The following is a 15,522-nucleotide window of genomic DNA, read 5'->3' on the forward strand; positions in this document are numbered from 1 at the left end:
TCATTACATTTTCCACAACATTTTGCAGAAATGACAGGAAGCAGCAGGAGTGGTACTGATTAATTGTCTTTCTCACAACACCATGCTTCATTGAAAGCCCACCGTCTTTTCACCTACAGTAGAACTTCATGAGGTATGCTGAACTTTATATCAACATAAAATGGGCAACCAGCAGTTAACCTTTAAATCCATGTAACCGTAGGGAAGAAGGACGCTTCCTTACGGACATTTCAGCTGTGACTATCTTGGATGGAGGATTAACACAGGTCTAACTGAGCCTGGAAGCTCATCACATGACATTGAACAAGTAAGCTTACACTACCCTCCATGTCCCCCCTTCCTCCCCATCAACATACCCCTCCTCCCCCACACAGAACCCTCCTCCCCCACACAGATCCCTCCCAGCTCTCAAAGTTGAGGTATTCTATTCCTAATATATACTGCACACCATGTGGACACCAAGATATCAAACAGGGTATTGTACTATATATCAAACAGGGTATTGTACTATATATCAAACGGTGCGGCTAAGATGCAATACATAGTAAAGAATAGATAGTGAAGGATACAATATACAGTATATACTGTACATATGAGATGAGTAAGTACTATATATCAAACAGGGTATTGTACTATATATCAACCAGGGTGTTGTACTATATATCAAACAGGGTATTGTACTATATATCAACCAGGGTGTTGTACTATATATCAACCAGGGTGTTGTACTATATATCAAACAGGGTATTGTACTATATATCAAACAGGGTATTGTACTATATATCAAACAGGGTGTTGTACTATATATCAAACAGGGTATTGTACTATGACGCTGGGTAAATCCAGTGGAACAGTATACCTCATAACCTCCAAGTATTTAAACTGCTGCGGCCTCTATAAAGACAAGTTGAAGGCAAAACAAGAAGGGGAGGCCGTGATCCTGGTGGATGAGACTGGTGGATGAGAGGAGGACAAACTCAAACATCTGCCACCAATGTGCTTCCCTGCCTGCCTGCCTGCCTGGTCCAACCAGGGTCACACCCTAGACCAAATCAATTACTCAAGTCACTGTTCAAAGTTAACAGCCCTGCTTATGGTGAGCATACCAACATGAGCTGGGTGTCTAACCCACTGACACTGCCTACCATAGACAACACTGTAAAGGGATAATACTTGCACACATCAAGGATCCGTAGTTAAGACTCCTTGACAATGTACACATCGGGATATCTAGCACAAATGTTACCAAGTGTATGGGAGTGAATGGGCTAGTCGAATGGGTTTCCCTTCCCTGAAGAAATAGCTAGGTACACCACGGAGTTCATTCAAACTAACCAACATAGTAGTAAACAGAGGAGCTCTTGTCAGAAAAGGGAGAGGAGAGAGGAGGGAGAGGAGAGAGGAGGGAGAGGAAAGAGAAGGGAGAGGAGAGAGAAGGGAGAGGAGAGAGGAGGGAGAGGAAAGAGGAGAGAGAAGGGAGAGGAGAGAGGAGAGAGAAGGGAGAGGAGAGAGGAGAGAGAAGGGAGAGGAGAGAGGAGAGAGAAGGGAGAGGAGAGAGGAGAGAGGAGAGAGAAGGGAGAGGAGAGAGGAGAGAGAAGGGAGAGGAAAGAGGAGAGAGAAGGGAGAGGAAAGAGGAGAGAGAAGGGAGAGGAGAGAGGAGAGAGGAGAGAGAAGGGAGAGGAGAGAGGAGAGAGAAGGGAGAGGAAAGAGGAGAGAGAAGGGAGAGGAAAGAGGAGAGAGAAGGGAGAGGAGAGAGGAGAGAGGAGAGAGGAGAGAGAAGGGAGAGGAGAGAGGAGAGAGAAGGGAGAGGAGAGAGGAGAGAGAAGGGAGAGGAAAGAGGAGAGAGAAGGGAGAGGAAAGAGGAGAGAGAAGGGAGAGGAGAGAGGAGAGAGAAGGGAGAGGAGAGAGGAGAGAGAAGGGAGAGGAGAGAGGAGAGAGAAGGGAGAGGAGAGAGAAGGGAGAGAAGAGAGGAGAGAGAAGGGAGAGAAGAGAGGAGAGAGAAGGGAGAGGAAAGAGGAGAGAGGAGAGAGAGGAAAGAGGAGAGAGAAGGGAGAGGAGAGAGGAGAGAGGAGAGAGAGGAAAGAGGAGGGAGAGGAGGTAGATAGAGGAGAGAGGAGAAGAAGGAGAGGAGAGGTGTGAGCTGGAGGAGGTATGACAGGTGGAATATGATCGAGATGAAAGGTGACAGAATAATTCAGGCCATTACATGGCAAGTCAGTGGGGAGTAGGGCAGAGAGGACCACTGACCAGATAAACACACAGCCATAACCAATTGTGCATAAACATATATTTGAGAAATAAACAAAACACATTGTCTGCTTCCTGGTGGTACTGCAAAGTCCCAAATGTTCTTCTGTACTTATACTCGCCTATTGAACAGCCAGTAAATCATGAGCAATATTTTTATCACCTTTATCATAAGTCAACCCCAGCCGTAGATAAGATAGCATCAGGCCTGTCCTTTTATCTCCCATCTGCTAGCACGCAGCTAAAGCAAACACACACCCCTTCCAGATGTGAGGCTCACTGAGACAAGGTGTCTGTTCCCAACATTCCCCTTATTTCCATTCTAAACACATGCACTCCTGACTCCTGTGTGTGTGTGTGAGTGTTAAGACTGAGCGTGAGTGTGTGTGTGTATGTGTGTATGTGTGTGTGAGAGTGTTAAGAGTGAGCGTGAGTGTGTGTGTGTGTATGTGTGTCTGTGAGAGTGTTAAGAGTGAGCGTGAGTGTGTGTGTATGTGTGTGAGTGTGTGTGTGTGTGAGAGTGGTAAGCGTGAGCGTGAGTGTGTGCGTGTATGTGTGTGTGTACAGTCACCTGCGTGATCTCAGAGGACTGGAGGTGGTGATTGAGCCTGGCACTGTTTAGGGGTCTTCGGTCCGCTTGGTTGGTTGGGTGCAAGGTGGGGTGGTCGCTGGGTCAGGCTGGTGGGAGGAGGGTGAGGGGTGGGGGTTCAGAGATCAGGACGACCCCTTGGCCAGGGTGCGGAGATGACACAGACCACTGGAGAGAAACAGCAAGAAGAGAACCATGTTGAAACCTGCTGATGTCATAAAAATAAAAACCTGCCATAGAAAATCCAATAGACTGGTTCGGAATGGGCCAATAAATCAAACCAATTTTATCGTCTCTCTATCAATCTACTTTTATAATTTAACAAAGTTTCAGCACTTTGGTCGGGCTCCATATGGTTAATGGAACACCACCTGCCAAAACGGTCCCAGAGGGGGCATCAGACAATTGAGGCATAATTATCCCAGATATACTACTGGGAAGAGAAGTATGGTCGCATACTGTCAGACTGATGACAACACCCTCTCGGATTCAAGCAAACACAAGGACAGACACCTTGTATTATGTCCCTCTCACCCGCACACTGTTGTGTGTATTGACGTCAAGTATAGAAGAGAACAGCACGTGTCATTTTACAGTAGGTCCACGTCAGCCTCTCCCATTAGAAGGACGACAGCTTTTGACATTTGGTACGGAGCTGTCACCGTGATGGTGTTGTATGGTACAAAGAGCTCATATTTCATGGGATATCTAAGGTATGACGCAAAAGGGAGAAATTGCCTGATAGAGCTAAGCTGTAACAATAGTCCTGCGCTCTTTCTACCATACATATCTCCCTCTGTTAGGAGAGGGTCGAATTGATGCTCTCTTTTCCAACCTGACAGCACCTGACAAATAAGACAAATCTTATCGCCGTAAAAGAGGAGCGGGCATAATTAGGTTGGTTGTTAATCTAAAGGACGGTGAGAGAGAGAACTTTCTTTCATCATGCTCCATGAAAATGCCAGCGTGAAACTCTGCTCGATCCATCCATTACCTCCTCGGCCTCGCTGACAAATCACAGATATTAAATTACCAGAGACCCAGGGAGCCAAGGCAACTGAAATATGGGAGAGGAGACACTATCTTTGTCTGATTCTCTTCCTCCCATCCTTTCTCTTCCTCTCGTCCTCTTTCTTTCTTTCTCCTTCTCTCCTATTCTCTCTCGCACTCTTTTCCTTTCTTTCTCTCTATCCGTAATTTTCTCTCTCCCCTCTTTCACTCTCACCCCATTTCTCTCTCTGACCACAGACTCGGCCCACCCTTCAGGGAGAGGGAAGATGTAATCCCATTGCTATGGTAAGGCCCCAGCCCTCGGCCCACTGGCTGGGTCTGATGCATGGACGCATTTCAATGTGGTTTTGCAATAAAAGGGACCTCTCCCTGATTAAATACAGTATGGAGAGGGGCCTAACATAGTAAACTGAACTCAAGCGCTCTGTGTTCCTCCATTAGATAACTGTGTCTTTATCCAGGACAGAGGTTGTATACTGTGCTGTTTATCTATTTTTACCTCAGAACCCCTTTCCACTGCACTGGATAATACATGATTCATAGATGCAGGCATTCTGAGAGGAAGCTGTGAAGTGGTCTATTCCTGATGGCAGGTAAGGTTGTTTTTCGAGATGTCCCCCTGGTCTTTATTTCGCTCTCTCTCTCTCTCTCTGACTCAGGATGCTGTGACTCAGACTTATGTAAGCTATGCCAGGCCAGAGGGCAGAGAGCAGGGGGGGGGCAGGTTGCCCATCTCTGTGTGTCTCTATGAGTCTACCTTCTCTAGTAAGGTAGAATATTACCTCAGTCCGTCTGACCTAAGCCTGCTGGGCAGGGGAACTTTGAGGCAAGATAACCCTTAACCTTTCCATGGGGATGCATCCTAATCTGCAGTATGGCTCTCTCAGCAACAAAAGAGCATAGGTTAGCTAGTTTATATCTAGCTGTGTCAGATTCCACGCCCTGCTCCAATGCAAGATTCCACCAGAAACAAAAATAAAGACATACTATCCTTTCTTTCACACAATGTAAGTCGATGTCCAAAAACGACAGTACAGCTCATGGGATGGACATGCCTAATGTACCGCCCTGAACTGCTGCAGAGTGTCTCAACACAGCAAGTTCATCACCCATAATTAAAAAGTGTTTCATGAATGTTTCTTATCCTCTTGGTAATAAGTCAAATCATAATCTATGACAGTTATTGGCACATTACAGAACTTGTCATGACTCAAAAGTAAAACAGTTGGCTATTGCATGTATCATAACACTAATGTCATTAGTCATAATTATAAATATCTATCAAGGGTGTTATGTCAGGGTAATAAAAATGATAGTGTAGGGGTTCGGTGTCTAATTTGGCCCACAGAACTCACTCAGTGATTGCTGCTCAGCCTAGAGGATTAGGCCTTACCTGCCTCCATAAAACTTCTATAAAAATATGTTTGATAAGGTCCCTGAAATGACTCTTCAATTCCATCAAGTTTAGGAACATCAAAACAGAACTATAGAAATAGCAGAAGAACTATTCTGGATCTCTCTCTGCTATTTACCAAAAGATGAGCATCTTGCCAAGTCTGAGCTAGCCGAGCACTTATGCCCAAACCAAACCCACGGGTTGTAGTCACACAGAATAAAGATGGATCCTCTTCTGAGGAGAAGTGAGCCATTTGTTTCAATGTGGGCCTGTTGGCAGCCTGTTTGCAGCCAGAGAGCAGGAGTTCCTCAGAGATTTGAGTAAGTGCTGTGATCATTGACTCCTAGTGGGAGAGCACTGCTCTGCTCCGGCAGCATAGGGGGCTATTATTATCTCTAAAAATCACTATGGGGGCCTGTGAATGATGCACAGTTCCATGGAACCCATCACTCAATGTTGGGATAGATCAGGGAGAGGTCCACTCTGATTTCGGGAGCACGTACAGTAGGACGAACTTCGATGAAAAATACTAGAACAGCAAGGCTGCATATACTCACCACCGCAACATCTCCAGTAATCTCTGAAACATCCGAACTGCATTTTTTAAATAATTAGTCATGAAACAGTTACAGGAAATATCCTCTTACCTATCCTGAAGGCCAACTAAAAATGGAGCACTAACTGGAAACTGGGAACAAAAAAATCTGTCCTTTATTAAAAATAGCAAACTTCCAGTTTCATACATACTTTCCAATCCATTGGCTGTGCTTAGATATTCACTAAAAACAAGTTCCATGTTTACACTGTATGTTCCACAGTCCAAAAATACCCCCAGTATTATTTGTGCAATAATTCATCCTGCCTACTGCAGTGGTGCAGTCAGAAAGAAGCCGTCACACCTACACTCGTTATTATTGTCTCAATCTCAATTGGATTACAGTGCAGCAGCATTTAATACCATACACATTATGGTACTTTGTAATCCTGATCCGTCCCTGCATTTCTCTGAAACATAAACATCTTCCTGAGGAAGAACATATCCAGTCATGCTTGTCTGATAGCAGTACCGTAGCAGCAGTGGCGTCGGCACATGGCATGGACGGATGCACCAGAAAGACCCCAGCACTCTGAACGTAACAACCCTCTTATGTAATCACTAAATTCTTAAACACTTGTTTCCATTTAAGTGCCACTTTTACTCAGTAGAAGATACAAGTGCATTGTTTGGCTAAGGTACAAGACAGGACACGTGACAAACTGAAGAAAGCAGAGCCTGAAAAAACACTTCTGTAAAACTTTTTTTTAATCTACCGCAACCAATTTTGCGGTACAATGGACAATGTTTATTGTAATTCCCTCACAAAACAGTGGCTGACAGCCATTGTCTCGGTTTGAACTGAACTAAACTGAACTGGGGGTTGGAAATGACCCTTCTACTCTTCTCCACTTCCACAACATTATTCAGCTGATAAAATTTTTATGCGTAGTAATACAGGAGAGTTAGTGGGATCATTGGAAGTGGCATTAAGAAGCTAAATGTATCACAGTGTGAGGTGCCCTGAGGCCACCGGGCCTGTCATCACCTCCTGCCCTACTCCCCCTCCTCACCCCCACCCCCGCCAACGGGGCTGAAACCATGGGAACAGACGAGCGCCCTGTCAGGTGCACCTGCATCGGCCTGACACCTCCTCTGCCCTAGACGACAAACGTCCCCTCTCCTCTTCTCTCTTCTCCTGTCCTCCTCTCTCTTTCTCTCCCCTCCCCTCTCCTTTTCGCTCCTCTCCCCAGCCCAGAAACAGTCAGCCCTCCACAGCACATGTTGGTTTAAGTCCAATTCACCAAGAAAACCAGGGCAGTCGGCCTCCCTAACACGATCCCATAATGTAGGGGCCAATTAGGCTATATAATGGGCTGGAGTGGCAGGGAGGCAGGGTCGACAAAGCTCCCACTGCCCGGGCCTCGCCACGTGCTCCCCGACACATTTCTTTGGCATCAGTCACGGCCTCACGTCTGCCCTGTGGCCTTTTGCTCGGAGAGAGAACAGCGGAACTCGCTGCACACATACATGCTGCTGGGGGAACAAAGCCCCCTGTGTGAGCGTGTCCTGTTTCAGTACCCTCTCTCTCTCTCTAGCTATGTTTCTCCCTTCCCCCCCTCTCTCTCTCTCTCTCTTTCCCCTTCTCTCTCACTCAATGCCTATCTCTCTCTTTCCCCTTCTCTCTCACTCCATGCCTCTCTCTCTTTCTCTCTCCCTCCCAGCCTTCGGCTGTCTATAAGGGTCTGGGTGCTGGAGGATGAGGATCATCTCTCTCTTAATATCTCTCATTTAAAGTCACACGTCTGTCTTCCATAATTAATCGGAGTCTTCTTAATAAATATGCCTAAACTCCTGTTTCTGCTTTAATTAGTCTCGTAGCTCGGGGCGTTATATAGAGCCAATGCAATTACCTTATACTTAATGGGGATGCTAAAAAATTTATGGGCGGAAACCGAAAAGTACATTTGAAGAATGGCACAATCGACAATGGGGACAGGATCCAGCCCTGCTCCTGTGATGGGGGGAGAATGGGGGGCGAAAAGAGAGAGAGAGAGGCTCCATGTTCCAGCACACAAACATCAGAGGGTTCTGTTATTCTTCACTTCTCTCTTGCTCCAGCTGTACATCCCCCCCCTCCCCTCCTCTCCCCATGTCTGTTCCTGACAGGGCGGCCTGATGGAAAGCACAGCACTGAAGGATGAGTGCATCAGCATGGAATTCAGAGAATAACTGCGGTCGTGACATCAGAATCCCACTTTTTAAAAGTGGGGACCCTGCGCGCTCCCCGGACAGCTGAGGTCGAGTGTCGTGTTACTCTTTATAAAGAGCCAGGAAATCGGCCTAAGTGGTTTTCCTGACGGCGTCGGCGGCCATCTTTCATTTGAGTGGTCTTGACGCTGGCGTTCGTTCAGCGGTGAAGTCAAAAGGAGAGAGGGACCTCTGTGTGCTGCTGGACAACAGACAAACCACTGATCTCTCAGAGAGCTGCTTGGTTGGCCAGGCCTACACATGGATTCCTCCACTGAGGACTTGTCAGGACTGAGGTTTCAACACAATATCCCCTTCACCCCGGGGATGTGTGTGCGTGCGTGCCTTCATGCCTCTCACAGGCCATATGTTGACGAAACTCTTAGCTTCTTTCTCCAAAGACAACAATGCATAACACGTCCCTTTCTTTTCAATAGCCTTTATACACTCATAGAACCATAGTCCCCATAGCCTCCAGACAGACAGTTTCCCCAAGCCTCAATAACAGTAACACTAACTAACCCCACTCTGTGACACCCCAGAGGGGCTCCAGAACCAGACAGAGGAAACAATCAGGGGACTCAGGGAGCTGGGAGCCAGGAGCCAGGCTCCAGCAGGTGTAGCAGAGCGAGAGCAGGGCCTTTGAGCTGACAGGTCGTTGCGCTGCTGCTGCTCTGTAATCAGCTCATTGGGAGACAGGATTTGGGCTGAACCAAAATGGGAAGCACATGGCATTTAATGGGAATTAATCACACAGTGAACCCGGCTCCCGTGGACACGCATGGCCACGGACATGCCGCCTCCGGGGACCAGATAATCAGTGTCATTTTCACACCCCACTATCCCCAAATCCCAAATGACTGTGTCTTTCTCTGGGTGTGATGAAGAGAGAGACAGGGGATGTCTGTCAACACACTCACACTAACACTTCCGCCGGCCGCAGCCAGCATCGAACCACCAGTGGGTGGGGTGAGCTGATGACCCAATGACACTCGATGTGCTTGTCATGTCCAAAACAGAGCAATGAGAATCATGCAGTCTGTGATGGGTGAACCACCCACTCTCCCTCTGTCTGCGTCACCTGCCTCTCCTCTCTCCCCCAGAATAACAACCTGGCCAGACCTTGATAGCTAGCCCGGGCTGCCTGTGAGTCTCAGCAGCAGCGCTAGCCGCCGGCGTCCCCGCCAAGCCCACTCCTAGTATACGAGGCGGGAGCTGGGCCTGCTGTCCTCTGAGTCAGCCTGTAAAACTTCTCAAGTCTCCGTCTGTCCAGTTTTCACTGGTTTCGCCTCCCGACACACATCCGCCCCGACGTGCTCTCTTTCTCTCTCTTTTTTTTTTTAGGAAGGTTTGGGTCGTTTAAGAGCACCGAAGCACTTCGGTGGGATTTCTGGTGTGCTGGGGCAGAATTCTCCGGGCTGAAATGAGAGCTTTATGGCTGTGCAATTGATGGTCTCGGGACGGGCAGCACATTTTATCAGGTCCCACTAGAAACGTGTTGATTGACACTGAGGTGGACGAGACAGGGGGTTCTGTGCACTCCAACTCATGAACACTCGCAGCCAGAGAAGGTGGAAACTGTGCATATGGTATGTACGCATTAGTCGGCTTCTCTAAACAAGGTCAGACACCATCCATCTTTAACTAAACAGAAGTAGTCCGAAAAAAAGAGGCTACTTCAAATCACCTGCCACTTCAACACTGTTCTGTATGATGCACATGAAATGCTACAGTACATACAAACTGCATGTGTGATAATATGTCATTCACAAGTCAGACCGCCTTGTTCCCATACATCGTGCTCCTCCAGTCCCAGTGTGAGAGAGAACTTCGCCTTTCCTAGGTGTGAATTATTTCCCTCCCATGTTAAGCAGTGTGCTGCATAGGGGCACAGCTGTTTTCTCACGACAGGGAGCTGAACAATAGCCCCTAGCTTTGGCCTCCCCTGGTACGACGGTCACTTCCTCATCCATACCCTCCAACCCAGTGGCATTCCCCACTCCCCACACACAAAGCTCTGAAAAACCAACTGCCTTCTGATGAAATTCCCTGAAATCCGCAGGAAACAAAGTGTAATTCATCCATAACGGCGTCTATTTCCACCATTGTCTTGTACACACCATGTGGGTATAGAGGGTAACTGGCTCTGGTTGTCCGGCCAACCCTGTTGGTGGAAATCCTGGGTGTTGATCAAACAAAGACAGTCTACATCCCCCACTGCCAACAGCCAACCATACTTGGGAGGGAGGGGGGAGGGAGGGAGGAGGGAGGCCTTGGTAGAGCTAGCTATCTGGCTGTGGTAGGGGAAGCCTGTATGACCAAACAGGACAGAAACGGTATAGGACGTAGGTTAGGCTATCCTGTTGAAAGAAGATAGTTATCAATGAAAACCCTGTGTGCATCCTTGTGAGCGGCCACACAATGTTACAGAACTCATGATAATGTATTGTAAAGTACAGCACAGATCAAATTCCAATGATGATACTAGTGTAACATTCTGTCGGTGTGGTATTCTCACACCCCAGACCGATATGTCCATTGTTGGTGTCATATTTTGTGTGTGACTGTAGTGGCAGTGGAAGATGGTGTGCATTTGACTTGTGTGGTCAGCCATTCATACATATGTGTTTAGAGTTGAGGTTTTTACTGAATCCTTCCAGCTGTCTATCTGTCAGCTCTACCCACAAACCTTGGACTGGAGTCTACACACACACACACACACACACACAGTCTGGGTGTGACGTAACAGGCATGATGATTCCAGGTGGCGTGGCCTTAGAGGAGCTAATCTCCCAGACAGAGGAGGGTGAAATGGGAGGGCCACAATCAGACGATCAGCCCTTCATGCATCACCTTCTTTGAAAGGAACAGCTTAGTCAAGGGGGGGAAAAAGAAGAAAAGAACTCTAGGGCTTCCAAAGCATCGTGTTCATTAGTCCAGAAGCATCTACAGAGTATCGTTGTTCAAGAGGCTCCCTGACAACACCGAAAGGCTCAATGATAAACAAAGGTCTGTTCACACCAAAGCCTTTCACTCAAGGTGTTACGAAAATTAGTTCAACACACGTCTTAACGCAGCAATCATAATGTAACATCATCAGCCTCGGGGTTTGTCTTGGGATTCCAGACGCCTTCAAACATCTGCACAATAATGGACAATCAAGCTGAGTCAATGATAATGAATCATAAGAAATCACAACATAGTTTAGTTCCTCATAAATGGGTAGTTTATGATAATCAACAGGTAATAAAGGCAACCCAGACCTCATTTGTCAAGGGGTTGACCAAAACAGGTTTACCACATTTTTATTTCGCCTTTAACTTCACCTTGGTTATTTAAGTATCAAGCCAAGGTTGACTGCTGACTCACCACCGTGGCGGTAGATACAGGTTGTATAGTGATACTCCAGCCTTTGCCGTCATATTCATTATGGCCTTTGATACAGAAACTGCTGTGTCTGCACAGAGTCTTTCCCAGCTAATCTCTGTATAATGGAGGGCGTGATATGCTGTAGGGTTTCCGCAAGATAAAGTAGTGCCCTTACCGGAGTCCCTGTCAAGAGGATTAGCTAGTGACTGTAGGGACTTGGAGCGTAAACCTGATTCTGTAGGGACCAGGGCCATCCTCTGAGGCCCCCTACAGTAATGTTGTCATTGGAGAGCAGGCTGCCTGCCCTGTCCACACGCCTAATAAAGAGCGAACTGGAGAGGGGAAATGGGGAAGAGTTACCCCGAGCCAAGAATATCTCCCTGTCTGTCCGTCAGTCTTTCTGCTGGGGTTTTTCATAAAGCCACTTCAGACAGAGTGTCTATATTTCGGCATTGATTTCTGCCTGTTTAACAGCCGCACTGAGAGGGAGACGGACCCTCACGCAAGATAATAACAATGCCTGATTGAGCCTCACTACGCATTCATTTTAATGCTAAGCTAAGCACATGAGTAAAGTGGCCCACTTTTCAAAGCAGCCTAGTTGCCAGGCCTGAATTATACAGAAGGCCAGTGTCACTCCAGCCCAGCAGGGAGAGAGAGAGAGAGAGAGAGAGAGAGAGAGAGAGAGAGAGAGAGAGAGAGAGAGAGAGAGAGAGAGAGAGAGAGAGAGAGAGAGAGAGAGAGAGAGAGAGAGAATCTCCCTGATGAGTAGATCGGAAACAGGACACAGATAGTGTACATCCTCAGTGAACACACAGGGTCAGAGCTACCCATGGCCAAGGGTTGTAGGAACGCCACTCCCACCCTGCAGGCTGATAACAAATCAGCTGTCTGCTTCTCACACCTCCACAGACACAACACTGTACACAGCAACATCCCCAAGAGAGACATCCACTGCTCTCTGCTCTCCGTCCCAGTCACAATGAGGGGTGAGGCCAGGCCAGGCCAGGCCAGGAGAGGACAGAAAGGCCTGCTGTTATCCCTCATTATCTATTCATATCAACACAGACAGATAGACCGGAACTAAAGAAACATGCCACATGGAAACTGTTCTGCTCCATTCAGTTTTTATACAACAAATGTTATTCAGTCAAGTAAGAGGCTTTTCTCAAATTGTACTTAGTCAGCCGGAGGAAATGTGTCGGTGGGACAAGAGGGTTCCTTTAGTGTCTGGGTAAGGTAGCAGGGGGAAGGGAGGGGAGAGGAACGGGGAGAGAGGACTGACACAGCTGTGGCGGGCAGAACATGGAATCCTCTCCAGCAGACTGGGGAGACCAGAGGGAACACTACTTCACTCTACTGACTGACTGACTGACTGACTGACTGACTGACTGACTACAAGGTGCCAGAATTGGACTTAAATGGCTTCTTCTATTAACTCGACATAAACAGAACCTCACGGAGGACCTGACTTTCTCCTGATCATGTGACACAAGCAGGAAAAACGTGGGCCTTAGATATAGCCGACAATATAACGACTCTATAATAGAGGCTCAGATCAGACCTGGTGAGATCAAGTGCTTATTAAGAAAAAACTCTGGGCCATATTCATATTGTATGGAGAAACACTTACTGTATAGCTGCACTGTAAGTAATGTAATATCCTGCTGTCTTTCTTGACCAACCAGAAAACAGTACAGTCCTACAGTACAGTGTGTTCTCTCTAACGTTGGGGAAGAAGATTCCGGAAGAGCATGTTCATCAACCCGAATAAGAAACAAAAGGTGTGCGCTACCTTGCTTACTGACAGCTGTGCTGTTTGCTTACTGTAGAAGCTCAATGATGTAACAGGATGTTTTACATTATAGTCTACTGACCCACAATATGGTTCCCTCCAGGGACACTATAAACTACATTTAAAAACAAGGCATGATGGAGATAACTGAACTGCTCAAAACTGGCTTTTTTGACTATTACTGTATTTAAAAAGATATGCACTCTCCACATTAGATAATGTTGTATCCTGTCCAATGGAATTGATCCATTCATCCATATCCATTGAGAGTCTTCCCTGTTTGTGTTAATAAGGCACCAGATCCCAGCTGGGTATTCACAGCAGAAGGGTTAAACTGCTGATTGAAATAAGTCGAAGGACATTTCTCAACGGAGCAGCTGCAACAATATTTGAGATGCTTCCATAATAAGAATCCTATGTAGAGAGGAGGGAGGGAGGGAGGGAGGGATGGATGGATGGACAGAGGTAGGGAGGGAGGGATGTGGGGAAAAACTCTAGGGAACAATGTGGTATTTCTGCCTGCCTATCTAAAATTATCTTGTCAGAGTGGATTGGAGCTGTGAAGGACACTTTTTGAGACATCGCTCAAGTGGCCTTGGACCGGTGAGGAACTGCTGAGACCAGAGAAAAGCCATGAGCAATATACTGTGTGTGTTCGGCACAAAAATAAACACACTTACATGAGTCTAACGTCCCTGTGGATTCAATCCTGTACGGCTGTTTTGTTCTGATGGTTTCTTTTTGTGGTGCTTTTGTTTCACTCCCAGCCGTACACAAGTATTTACACCGTGGCTGATTTCTGTGCCTTTATTTCAATGCCTGGATGTAGCCGTATAGATGGCTGTGTTTTAACACAACACCGACACAAATTCCTGTTTCAGCGTTTCAACAAAAGATGTGAGATTGAGAGAGCGCGATAGAGAGGCGTGCAGCCGGAATCGAGCCAATGACGCTAAAGGAAGTGGTCACGAGAGGTGTGAAGTTGACTTCTCTGAGTCTCTGACTGACAAGGGAGGGAGAGAGAGACAGAGAGAGAGAGAGAGTCACTTTTGTTTATTATCTACTTCACTTGCTTTGGCAATGTTAACATATGTTTCCCATGCCAATAAAGCCCTTGAATTGAATTGAATTGAGTCACACACGGCTTCCGCTTTACGGGGAAGATAAAGGACAGGAAACAGGCCTAAGACGAAGTGGTAGTAAAAAGAACAGAAAACAGTTTCATTCATGTTTACCCAACAGCAGGGCAGCAAGGAGCAGGCTGTGAGACATGAACCCCAGGGGCCCAGGGGCCCAGCCGTGACTAAACACTGACTGACTCTGACTGGCAAGAGGTGGAAACACTCGGCTCCACATGAAGAGGAAAGTTAGTCAGATTCCACCTGGCTCACTCAACATGTTCCTTCCTTAAGAGGGAGGGAGAGGAACTGGATTGATATCTCTTCTCTCTCTCTCTCTCTCTCTCGGTCTCTATCTCTGACCAAACATCACTCATGGAAAACAGAAACACACACACAGAAACATGGCTTTGTGACAGACCGTATTCTACTTGTGTTCCTCTCTCTTTATAAAAACATGGCTTTGTGACAGACCGTATTCTACTTGTGTTCCTCTCTCTTTATAAAAACATGGCTTTGTGACAGGCCGTATTCAACTTGTGTTCCTCTCTCTTTATAAAAACATGGCTTTGTGACAGGCCGTATTCTACTTGTGTTCCTCTCTCTTTATAAAAACATGGCTTTGTGACAGACCGTATTCTACTTGTGTTCCTCTCTCTTTATAAAAACATGGCTTTGTGACAGACCGTATTCTACTTGTTTTCCTCTCTCTTTATAAAAACATGGCTTTGTGACAGGCCGTATTCTACTTGTTTTGTTTCTCTCTTTATAAAAACATGGCTTTGTGACAGACCGTATTCTACTTGTGTTCCTCTCTCTTTATAAAAACATGGCTTTGTGACAGACCGTATTCTACTTGTTTTGTTTCTCTCTTTATAAAAACATGGCTTTGTGACAGGCCGTATTCTACTTGTGTTCCTCTCTCTTTATAAAAACATGGCTTTGTGACAGGCCGTATTCTACTTGTTTTGTTTCTCTCTTTATAAAAACATGGCTTTGTGACAGACCATATTCTACTTGTTTTGTTTCTCTCTTTATAAAAACATGGCTTTGTGACAGACCATATTCTACTTGTTTTGTTTCTCTCTCTTTATAAAAACATGGCTTTGTGACAGACCGTATTCTACTTGTTTTCCTCTCTCTTTATAAAAACATGGCTTTGTGACAGGCCGTATTCTACTTGTGTTCCTCTCTCTTTATAAAAACATGGCT

General features: G+C 46.5%; 1 protein-coding gene across 8 annotated transcripts in view; it reads right to left on the reverse strand.

Moving 5' to 3' along the window:
- Positions 1-15,522, reverse strand: part of hivep2a (HIVEP zinc finger 2a) — an 83,660-nt gene that overhangs the window by 19,604 nt on the left and 48,534 nt on the right. For all 8 annotated transcript variants that reach the window (XM_014144494.2, XM_014144499.2, XM_014144495.2 and 5 more), the window contains one exon: positions 2,819-3,004. The gene's annotated coding sequence lies outside the window, so the exon portion shown is untranslated. The remainder of the gene's footprint in view (positions 1-2,818; positions 3,005-15,522) is intronic.

This window comes from Salmo salar, chromosome ssa15, assembly GCF_905237065.1.
Source record: "Salmo salar chromosome ssa15, Ssal_v3.1, whole genome shotgun sequence".
NCBI lineage: Eukaryota > Metazoa > Chordata > Actinopteri > Salmoniformes > Salmonidae > Salmo > Salmo salar.